This window comes from Salmo salar, unplaced genomic scaffold (assembly GCF_965601325.2).
Source record: "Salmo salar unplaced genomic scaffold, fSalSal1 ptg000562l, whole genome shotgun sequence".
Lineage (NCBI taxonomy): Eukaryota > Metazoa > Chordata > Actinopteri > Salmoniformes > Salmonidae > Salmo > Salmo salar.
The window spans coordinates 55,230-65,533 of record NW_027675417.1 but is presented as its reverse complement, the minus strand read 5'-3'; positions in this window follow the sequence as shown (position 1 = coordinate 65,533).

The following is a 10,304-nucleotide window of genomic DNA, read 5'->3' as shown; positions in this document are numbered from 1 at the left end:
AAGCGGCACTAAGATCTAGGAGCACGAGGACAGATGCAGAGCCTCGGTCTGACGTCATTAAAAGGTCATTTACCACCTTCACAAGTGCAGTCTCAGTGCTATGATGGGGTCTAAAACCAGACTGAAGCGTTTCGTATACATTGTTTGTCTTCAGGAAGGCGGTGAGTTGCTGTGCAACAGCTTTTTCAAAAAATTTTGAGAGGAATGGAAGATTCGATATAGGCCGATAGTTTTTTATAATTTCTGGGTCAAGATTCGGCTTTTTCAAGAGAGGCTTTATTACTGCCACTTTTAGTGAGCTTGGTACACATCCGGTGGATAGAGAGCCGTTTATTATGTTCAACATAGGAGGGCCAAGCACAGGAAGCAGCTCTTTCAGTAGTTTAGTTGGAATAGGGTCCAGTATGCAGCTTGAGGGTTTGGAGGCCATGATTATTTTCATAATTGCGTCAAGAGATATAGTACTAAAACACTTTAGTATCTCCCTTGATCCTAGGTCCTGGCAGAGTTGTGTAGACTCAGGACAATGGAGCTTTGGAGGAATACCCAGATTTAAAGAGGAGTCCGTAATTTGCTTTCTAATGATCATGATCTTTTCCTCAAAGAAGTTCATACATTTATTACAGCTGAAGTGAAAGCCATCCTCCATTTGCGAATGCTGCTTTTTAGTTAGCTTTGCGACAGTATCAAAAAGAAATTTCGGATTGTTCTTATTTTCCTCAATTAAGTTGGAAAAATAGGATGATCGAGCAGCAGTGAGGGCTCCTCGATACTGCACGGTACTGTCTTTCCAAGCTAGTCGGAAGACTTCCAGTTTGGTGTGGCGCCATTTCCGTTCCAATTTTCTGGAAGCTTGCTTCAGAGCTCGTGTATTTTCTGTATACCAGGGAGCTAGTTTCTGATGACAGATGTTTTTAATTTTTAGGGGTGCAACTGCATCTAGGGTATTGCACAAGGTTAAATTGAGTTCCTCGGTTAGGTGGTTAACTGATTTTTGTCCTCTGACGTCCTTGGGTACGCAGAGGGAGTCTGGAAGGGCATCAAGGATTCTTTGGGTTGTCTGAGAATTTATAGCATGACTTCTAATGCTCCTTGGTTGGGGTCTGAGCAGATTATTTGTCGCAATTGCAAACGCAATAAAATGGTGGTCCGATAATCCAGGATTATGAGGAAAAACATTAAGATCCACAACATTTATTCCATGGGACAAAACTAGGTCCAGAGTATGACTGTGGCAGTGAGTAGGTCCAGAGACATGTTGGACAAAACCCACTGAGTCGATGATGGCTCCAAAAGCCTTTTGGAGTGGGTCTGTGGACTTTTCCATGTGAATGTTAAAGTCACCAAAAATTAGAATATTATCTGCTATGACTACAAGATCCGATAGGAATTCAGGGAACTCAGTGAGGAACACTGCATATGGCCCAGGAGGCCTGTAAACAGTAGCTATAAAAAGTGAGTGAGTAGGCTGCATAGATTTCATGACTAGAAGCTCAAAAGACGAAAACGTCATTGTTTTGTTTTTTTGTAAATTGAAATTTGCTATCGTAAATGTTAGCAACACCTCCGCCTTTGCCGGATGCACGGGGGGTATGGTCACTAGTGTAACCAGGGGGTGAGGCCTCATTTAACACAGTAAATTCATCAGGCTTAACCTCTATGGGCTAGGTGGGACGCTCGCATATTTATATCAAAAACCAGCTTTTTACATTAGCATGTGACTAGCATGTGACTAGCATTCCCACCGAACACTGCCGAACACTGCCGGTGAATTTACTAAATTACTCACGATAAACGTTCACAAAAAGCATAACAATTATTTAAAGAATTATAGATACAGAACTCCTCTATGCACTCGATATGTCCGATTTTAAAATAGCTTTTCGGTGAAAGCACATTTTGCAATATTCTCAGTAGATAGCCCGGCATCACAGGGCTAGCTATTTAGACACCCAGCAAGTTTAGCACTCATCAAAGTCAGATTTACTATAAGAAAAATGTTATTACCTTTGCTGTCTTCGTCAGAATGCACTCCCAGGACTTCTACTTCAATAACAAATGTTGGTTTGGTTCAAAATAATCCATAGTTATATCCAAACAGCGGCGTTTTGTTCGTGCGTTCAAGACACTATCCGAAAGGGTAAATAAGGGTGACGAGCATGGCGCAATTCGTGACAAAAAAAACGTACTTCGAAGCATGTCAACCGCTGTTTAAAATCTATTTTTATGCCATTTTTCTCATAAAAAAGCGATAATATTCCGACCGGGAATCTGCGTTTAGGTAAACAGACGAAAGAAAATAAAGCATTCGGTCGACTCGGGCACGCGCCTAAGCCCATAGTACTCTGATCGGCCACTTGCCAAAAGCGATAAATTGTTTCAGCCAGAGCCTGCCTCGATATCGTTCAGCTTTTTCCCGGGCTCTGAGAGCCTATGGGAGCCGTAGGAAGTGTCACGTTATTGCAAAGATCCTCAGTCTTCAATAAAAAGAGCCAAGATGAAACACAATTTGTCAGACAGGCCACTTCCTGCATGGAATCTTCTCAGGTTTTGGCCTGCCATATGAGTTCTGTTATACTCAGACACCATTCAAACAGTTTTAGAAACTTTAGGGTGTTTTCTATCCAAAGCAAATAATTATATGCATATTCTAGTTACTGGGCAGGAGTAGTAACCAGATTAAATCGGGTACGTTTTTTATCTGGCTGTGTCAATACTGCCCCCTAGCCCTAACAGGTTTGCGCCATGTTTCAGTCAGGCCAATCACATCAAGATTATGATCAGTGATTAGTTCATTGACTATAACTGCCTTGGAAGTGAGGGATCTAACATTAAGTAACCCAATTTTGAGACGTGAGGTATCACAATCTCTTTCAATAATGGCAGGAATGGAGGAGGTCTTTATACTAGTGAGATTGCTAAAGCAAACACCGCCATTTTTAATTTTGCCCAACCTAGATCGAGGCACAGACACGGTCTCAATGGGGAAAGCTGAGCTGACTACGCTGACTGTGCTAGTGGCAGACTCCACTAAGCTGGCAGGCTGGCTAACAGCCTGCTGCCTGGCCTGCACCCTATTTCATTGTGGAGTTAGAGCCCTGTCTATGTTCATAGATAAGATGAGAGCACCCCTCCAGCTAGGATGGAGTCCGTCACTCCTCAACAGGCCAGGCTTGGTCCTGTTTGTGGGTGAGTCCCAGAAAGAGGGCCAATTATCTACAAATTCTATCTTTTGGGAGGGGCAGAACACAGTTTTCAACCAGCGATTGACTTGTGAGACTGCTGTAGAGCTCATCACTCCCCCTAACTGGGAGGGGGCCAGAGACCCTACCCTAACCCCTAACCCTAACTCCTAGCCCTAACCTAACCCTAACCCCCCTAACAACCCTAACCATAACCCCTAACCCTAATTTGAACTCAAACCTAACCTTAACCCCAAGCCTAACCCCCTGGGACTCAAAAAGTGGATATCAGGAATCCCACAGGCCTGAATGAAAAGTATGAGAGCCTAATTCTAACCTTGACACTAACCATCCTAACCCTAATCGGCAGCTTAAATTATAACCCTGGCTCCATAAAGATGTATCCTGAGGAGCCTGGTAATTAGAAAGTATGTGTTGGTGTACTGTCAGGGTGTTTATCCTCTTAGAGGAAAATGTTACTTTTATCTGTCCTTTTTCAGGTATAAACCATAACCCCTTCCTTTGGGGTATATCTCCTAATTTCCTGTAGAATAATGATGTATCGATAGGAGAAATAGAATTAGAGAACATGTGCCTGTGTATTTGGTCCTCCTGAAGGGAAATTTTCTCTTAAACCTAACCCGCCAGAGCCCTGTTCTCCTGCTCCTAATTAGATACTTTTACCCAGAGAAACTTGAATCTCATATATCAGGAGCACTTCTATACTATAATTGGAACCTTGTAAATATGTAAATGATTTTTGTTTTATTAAAGTTGTTTTCTTATATTTTTTCTTTTTTGTTTTGTGTGTTTAGGCCCTGTTTTCTTTTGATTTATTTATTTGGAATTTCTTTAGAGGTAGTGTGTAGTGTAGTGTGGCATGATGTTATAACAAAACCACATTTTCCCTTCCTGTAGATTGGTTTATACAAGGAATGTGAAAAAACGATGGGAAATTTGTACAATTAAGGACAGGTGTGTTGGAGGATATAGGATGGACATAATAGTCCACCAATGGAAGGTCAGGCTTAGTAGCTTAACCCCTCCCCTCACTCGTTCTCATACTATATGGGCTGGCCTCTTCTCATTTTCTGTCTATTTTCCTCTGAAGAAGCACGAATTGTGCGAAACGTCAGGAATTTTTTCTTCCTAAATTTTAAACAATACTCCTTTTATCTTTTTACCCTCGAACAAAAAGGTTTGGACTATGTGAATCAGAAGAGGATTACTCTATCTCACTATTCCAAAAGGACACCATTTTTCCTGCAAACAAAGACAAGCACATGGACCTTTGGAGACTTGGTGGGGATGGTATGGAAGAGCTCTTTTCCGTATGAGATATCAATTTTTTCTGGGTTGGTGAGTACTCCCAAAATCACTGTGTACACATGAAGATTTGGAGTGACTTGAAGCTGAACCACTATCAGAATTGAACCATAAAGGAGTGATCACTTTTGAATGGAGTGTTTTTCTCCTACTTGAGTGGGGAGTTTTTTTCTCACCTTTGTGTGTTTTTATGGAGTAACAACCTAACCTACAGTGGGAATTTCCTACGGATTGCTTTTTTGTATACATTCTCCTTCCTCCCTCTCCTCCTTTTTTTTGAGGGGCTGAGGTCAGTATGAGGCTTAAATGGTCTTCCCTGTGGCTCAGTTGGTAGAACATGGTGTTTGCAACGCCAGCATGGTGTGTGCAACGCCAGGGTTGTGTGTTCGATTCCCACGGGGGGGCAGTACAAAAAATGCATGAAATGAAATGTATGCATTCACTACTGTAAGTTGCTCTGGATAAGAGTGTCTGCTAAATGACTAAAATGTAAATGTAATTGCCATTTCTGGGGTAACCACCAGATGGCAACAGACAATGATTTCTTTTTGTCTTTGGTGTGTGTATATATATTTTTTGGGGTTGATTGGTTCCAATTATATATTGTGGGGGGGATTTTAACCTTTATATGATCCCTTCTTTTAGTTGGGATTTCCAGCAAGGGTTCCTGGTTTTGAACCTTTGCCATGGCAGTGCCACTACATAACCGTTTCCAGGCTCTAGTTATTTTAAATGATCAGGGTGAGTCTACTGGAGAAATTAGGAAGGTTCCTTCTTTGCAAGATATAACCTGCACAAAGGGATATTTCAAGGCTCTACAAGCAATTCATCACTCAGAAATGTTAGATAACTCTGCAGTTAATCATTCTTTTCCAGCAGGGATGGTAAGACAGGTGAACAAATTGTCGGCCTTATATTAAACCCTCCTCGCCTAACCAACAGACCCTGGCAAAGGTAAAACTTAATACCAGTAGGTGGATGGAGAATAATATGCATATCTTGAGGGAGCATTATGATGGGGTAATTGCCTTATGCATTCAGAATACCTCAACTTACAATCAAGAAGCTCTAGATAAGGCGGTGATGTGGGCAAAGGCAAGATACAAACACAAATTTACATCTTCTTCAGTACCGTAATTTCCGGACTATAAGCCTCAACTTTTTCCCCAGGCTTTGAACATCGCGGCTTAAACAATGACGCGGCTAATATATGGATTTTTCCCGCTTTCAATTTATTTATTTTTTTAAACACATTCTGTGACGTGCTCAGTTTTTTGGCGGCATGAAGCTTTCATTACACCAATGAAATTGCCGAACGGGTTAAGGTCAAACATCTTTTTTGTTTACTGTTTAGATTAAATCGAGCGCTCTCAAACTTCCCATCATTCTGATTACGGTAGTCATTTTGTCACCCTGAATCCTGGGGGCACAACAAAGTATTTGCAGCCACTCGACATCAGTGTAAATCGTGCAATTAAGGTGGCGCTCCGTGTTCAGCGGGAGGCTTGGATGACAAGTGGGGAGAAATCCTTCACTAAAACAGGCCGCATGCGAAGAGCAACTTATGGTCAAGTCTGCCAGTGGGTCCTGACAGCGTGGAGCATTGTCAAAAAATCCACTATCATCAACGGGTTTCGAAAGGCTGGACTGCTGCATGTTGAAGAGGGCTCAGCGGGGGATTTGCCTCCGGATGAAAGTGACGAGAGCGACAATGAAAACGATCCAATATCGGATGAAGCAATTCTGAGGCTATTCAACTACGACACCGAAGATGACTTCAGTGGTTTCAGTGCACAGGAGAAGGAAGATGGTGACCAATGACTTTCTTGGTAGGCTACTGTTTACTGCAAATGTTTTATTTTTGTTACAAGCCATGCTTCGTTAAAGCCTATTTATTTTTGTTACAAGCCATGTGTCACGTCCTGACCAGCAGAGGGAGTAATTGTATTCGTTTTGGTCAGGACGTGGCAGAGGGTTTGTGTTGTGTGTAGGTTCTAGGTAGGTTTTCTATGTGTAGGTTGGGTGCTGGACTCTGAATTGGAGGCAGGTGTTTCCTCTGATTGGGAGTCCTATAAACAGGTGTGTGTTTTTCTTTGTGGTTGTGGGTAGTTGTTTGTGAGCACTGCTTTTGTTTAGCCTGCCACACTGTTCGTGTCGTGAGTATTGTTTATTGTTTTTTCCTGTGGATGCTTTGCTCGTGTTTTATTAAAAAAAGATGAGTATCCACATTCCCGCTGCGTATTGGTCCTCCCTTCAACACAACGACATTATTTGTGACACCATGCTTCGTTAAAGCCTGTTTATTTTTGATACAAGCCGTGTTTCGTTAAAGCCTGTGTAAAGTTCATTTGTTTCAATGTACCGGTAGGCACACGACGGCTTATAGACATGTGCTGTTTATTTATTTTCAAAATATATTTTTTTTAATTCAGTGGGTGCAGCTTATATTCAGGTGTGCTTAATAGTCCGGAAATTACGGTAAGTACCTTAAAAAACATGCTGCAAAAACCAATTGACCCACCGGCCTCTACTAAACTGATAACTTCTCATCAGGCCCGTTCCAGTTATGCGGCTGCGGTGACCAGCAAGTCACCGACTGGTAGGGTCTCAATGGGAGCCCAGGCCCACAGGGACTCTGGAATAGGCAGGAATATCCCAGGGGGCCAGAGTGACACTTCGGTAAGGGACAATATGGTTAATAAACAGGCCTTCAGTAATCCTGTAGATAAACGGATAAACCATATCCAGACTACCAACAGCAATACCACAGGGTTTGCTGTGGGTACACAGAGAAGGGAGGTGCAGGTAGAAGTTCATGTTGGGTCTACTTCTCCTTGCAGAGTGGTTCCTTCGACGAGCTCACCTACTAACCAACTATCTCCCCTCTTGTGGGAAACCTGTCTCACCCCTCGGGAATTAGGTCCTGCAAAGAGTGGTGGGACTAGCTTCAGACTTACCCCAACAACCAGGAAGAGCACGGGGATACCGAATCCCCAAACTCAGCGACCAAGAAACAATTTGGCCCAGCCTAAAGTCCCAGCCTTGACCCTCCCAGGTAGAGGGGCCCCGAATTTACTCTTAACAGCAGAGGCGTTGGAGATTACTGTGAATAACGGAAATGGTCTAAAACTACCATTGAATAATGTGGCTGTTTTGATTGATGACATGGTTTTATCCAATTCTACTACAGGTTCCCAGCAAGATGACCATCAGGGTAAGGTAGCAATGGATAATGTAAAAGAAACGGGTTCTGGAACAGAACCAATACTGGAACCTGTAAAAAGGGAAAAACTATTTTATCCCACATGTCATTCCAGAACTGAAAGGAAAATAAATGATTGGAGGATTGAGATTAAAAAGCCTGTGGTTTTTATTGGGGATTCCAACCTTGCACGCATTTCTAGTTTTACTGACACTAATACACAGATAGATAGTTTTCCGGGAGCAACCTTCAGACATATTGCAGGAGTGATAGGCAAGTTGGAGACACTCTGGTTTCAGGGAGAAGCCGGGGCGGAGTGGATCACATTTTAGACAAGTAAAATACATTCAGAATAAATGGTCGGGTCTAGGGGCCCCAGTATGGGAGGTATTTCAACTGAAGACCACCAACATTGTATATGGAATTGAATGTCTACAATGTGGAAAATTGTATATTGGAGAAACTAGGAACTCCTTGGAAGCCAGACTCAAACAACATCTCTATCATATAAGTAAGGAGTCAGTTAAAACCACACTATACATCCACTTTAGATCTCATCCAGTAGCTCAGTAAAGAATAGTAGGGTTGGAATCTAACCAGGGGTGGTCGCTAAAACACACACAGATCAAGGAGCGGTGTTGGATAAACAAATTGGGTACTTGTAATCCTACAGGCCTTAATGAAAAGTATTAGAGACCTAAACTTTTCTAACCCTGATCTGAACACTAACCTGAACTATCCTAACCCCAGTTTACTCTAACTATAACCTCAACCCTAATCCAAAACCTTGACTATAACCTTAATCCTAACCCTGACCTTAACCTGAACCTCAACCTTAACCGGAGCAATCCCAATCCTAGCTCTAACCTTAACCCTAAACCTAACCTTAACCTTGATCATAACCTTAACCCTAACCTCAGCCTCAAATCTAACCCTAATCTTAAACCGAACCTTAACCTTGATTGTAACCTTAATCCTAACCCGAACCCTGACCTTAACCTGAACTCTAACCTTAACCTCACATTTAACTGGAGCAATCCCAACCCTAGCTCTAACCTTAACCCCAAACCTAACCTTAACCTTAATCCTAACCCTAACCTTAACCTCACCTTAAACTGGAGCAATCCCAACCCTAGCTCTAACCTTAACCCCAAACCTAACCTTAATCCTAACCTGAACCCTAACCTTAACCTCACCTTAAACTGGAGCAATCCCAACCCTAGCTTTAACCTTAACCCCAATCCTAAACCTAACTTCAACCCTGATCATAACCTCAGTCCTAACCCCAACCACAATCCTAACCTTAACCCCACTTCAATCCCTAACCCTGAACCTTGACCCCAATTCCAACTCTAATTTGAACTCAAGCCTCAAACCTAACCTTAACCCCAAGCCTAACCCCCTGGGACTCAAAAAGTGGATATCAGGAATCCCACAGGCCTGAATGAAAAGTATGAGAGCCTAATTCTAACCTTGACACTAACCATCCTAACCCTAATCGGCACCTTTAAATTATAACCCTGGCTCCATAAAGATGTATCCTGAGGAGCCTGGTATTTAGAAAGTATTTATTTTTTATTTATTTCACCTTTATTTAACCAGGTAGGCAAGTTGAGAACAACTTCTCATTTACAACTGCGACCTGGCCAAGATAAAGCAAAGCAGTGTGACACAGACAACAACACAGGGTTACACATGGAGTAAATAAACAAGCCAATAACATAATAAACAAGTAAATGATACAGTAGAAAAAAGAAAGTCTATATACAGTGTGTGCAAAAGGCACGAGGAGGTAGGCAATAAATAGGCCATAGGAGCAAATAATTACAATTTAGCAGATTAACACTGGAGTGATAAATGAGCATATGAAGATGTGCATGTTGAGATACTGGTGTGCAAAAAGAGCAGAAAAGTAAATAAAATAAAAACAGTAAGGGGATGAGGTAGGTAGATAGGGTGGGCAATGTACAGATGGGCTATGTACAGCTGCAGCGATCGGTTAGCTGCTCAGATAGCTGATGTTTAAAGTTGGTGAGGGAAATAAAAGTCTCCAACTTCAGCGATTTTTGCAATTCGTTCCAGTCACTGGCAGCAGAGAACTGGAAGGAAAGGCGGCAAAATGAGGTGTTGGCTTCGGGGATGACCAGTGAGATATACCTGCTGGAGCGCGTGCTACGGGTGGGTGTTGTTATTGTGACCAGTGAACTGAGATAAGGTGGAGCATAGTCTTATAGATGACCTGGAGCCAGTGGGTCTGGCAACGAATATGTAGCGAGGGCCAGCCGACTAGAGCATACAGGTCGCAGTGGTGGATGGTTTAACCCCTGTGCGGCTCGACATCCAGCGAAAAATCATATCGCCATTAGCATAACAAAATTTAATAATTAAAAAAAAACACACAAATCAAATTATATCGTTTTATAGATACAACTCTCCTGAATCAAACCACGTTGTCCGATTTCAAAAAGGCTTTACAGCAAAAGCAAAACATTAGATTATGTTAGAGGAGTATATCGTAAAAGTAGCCACATAGCCATTTTCCGACCAACCACATGCATCACAAATAACCAAAAAACAGCTAAATGCAGCACTAA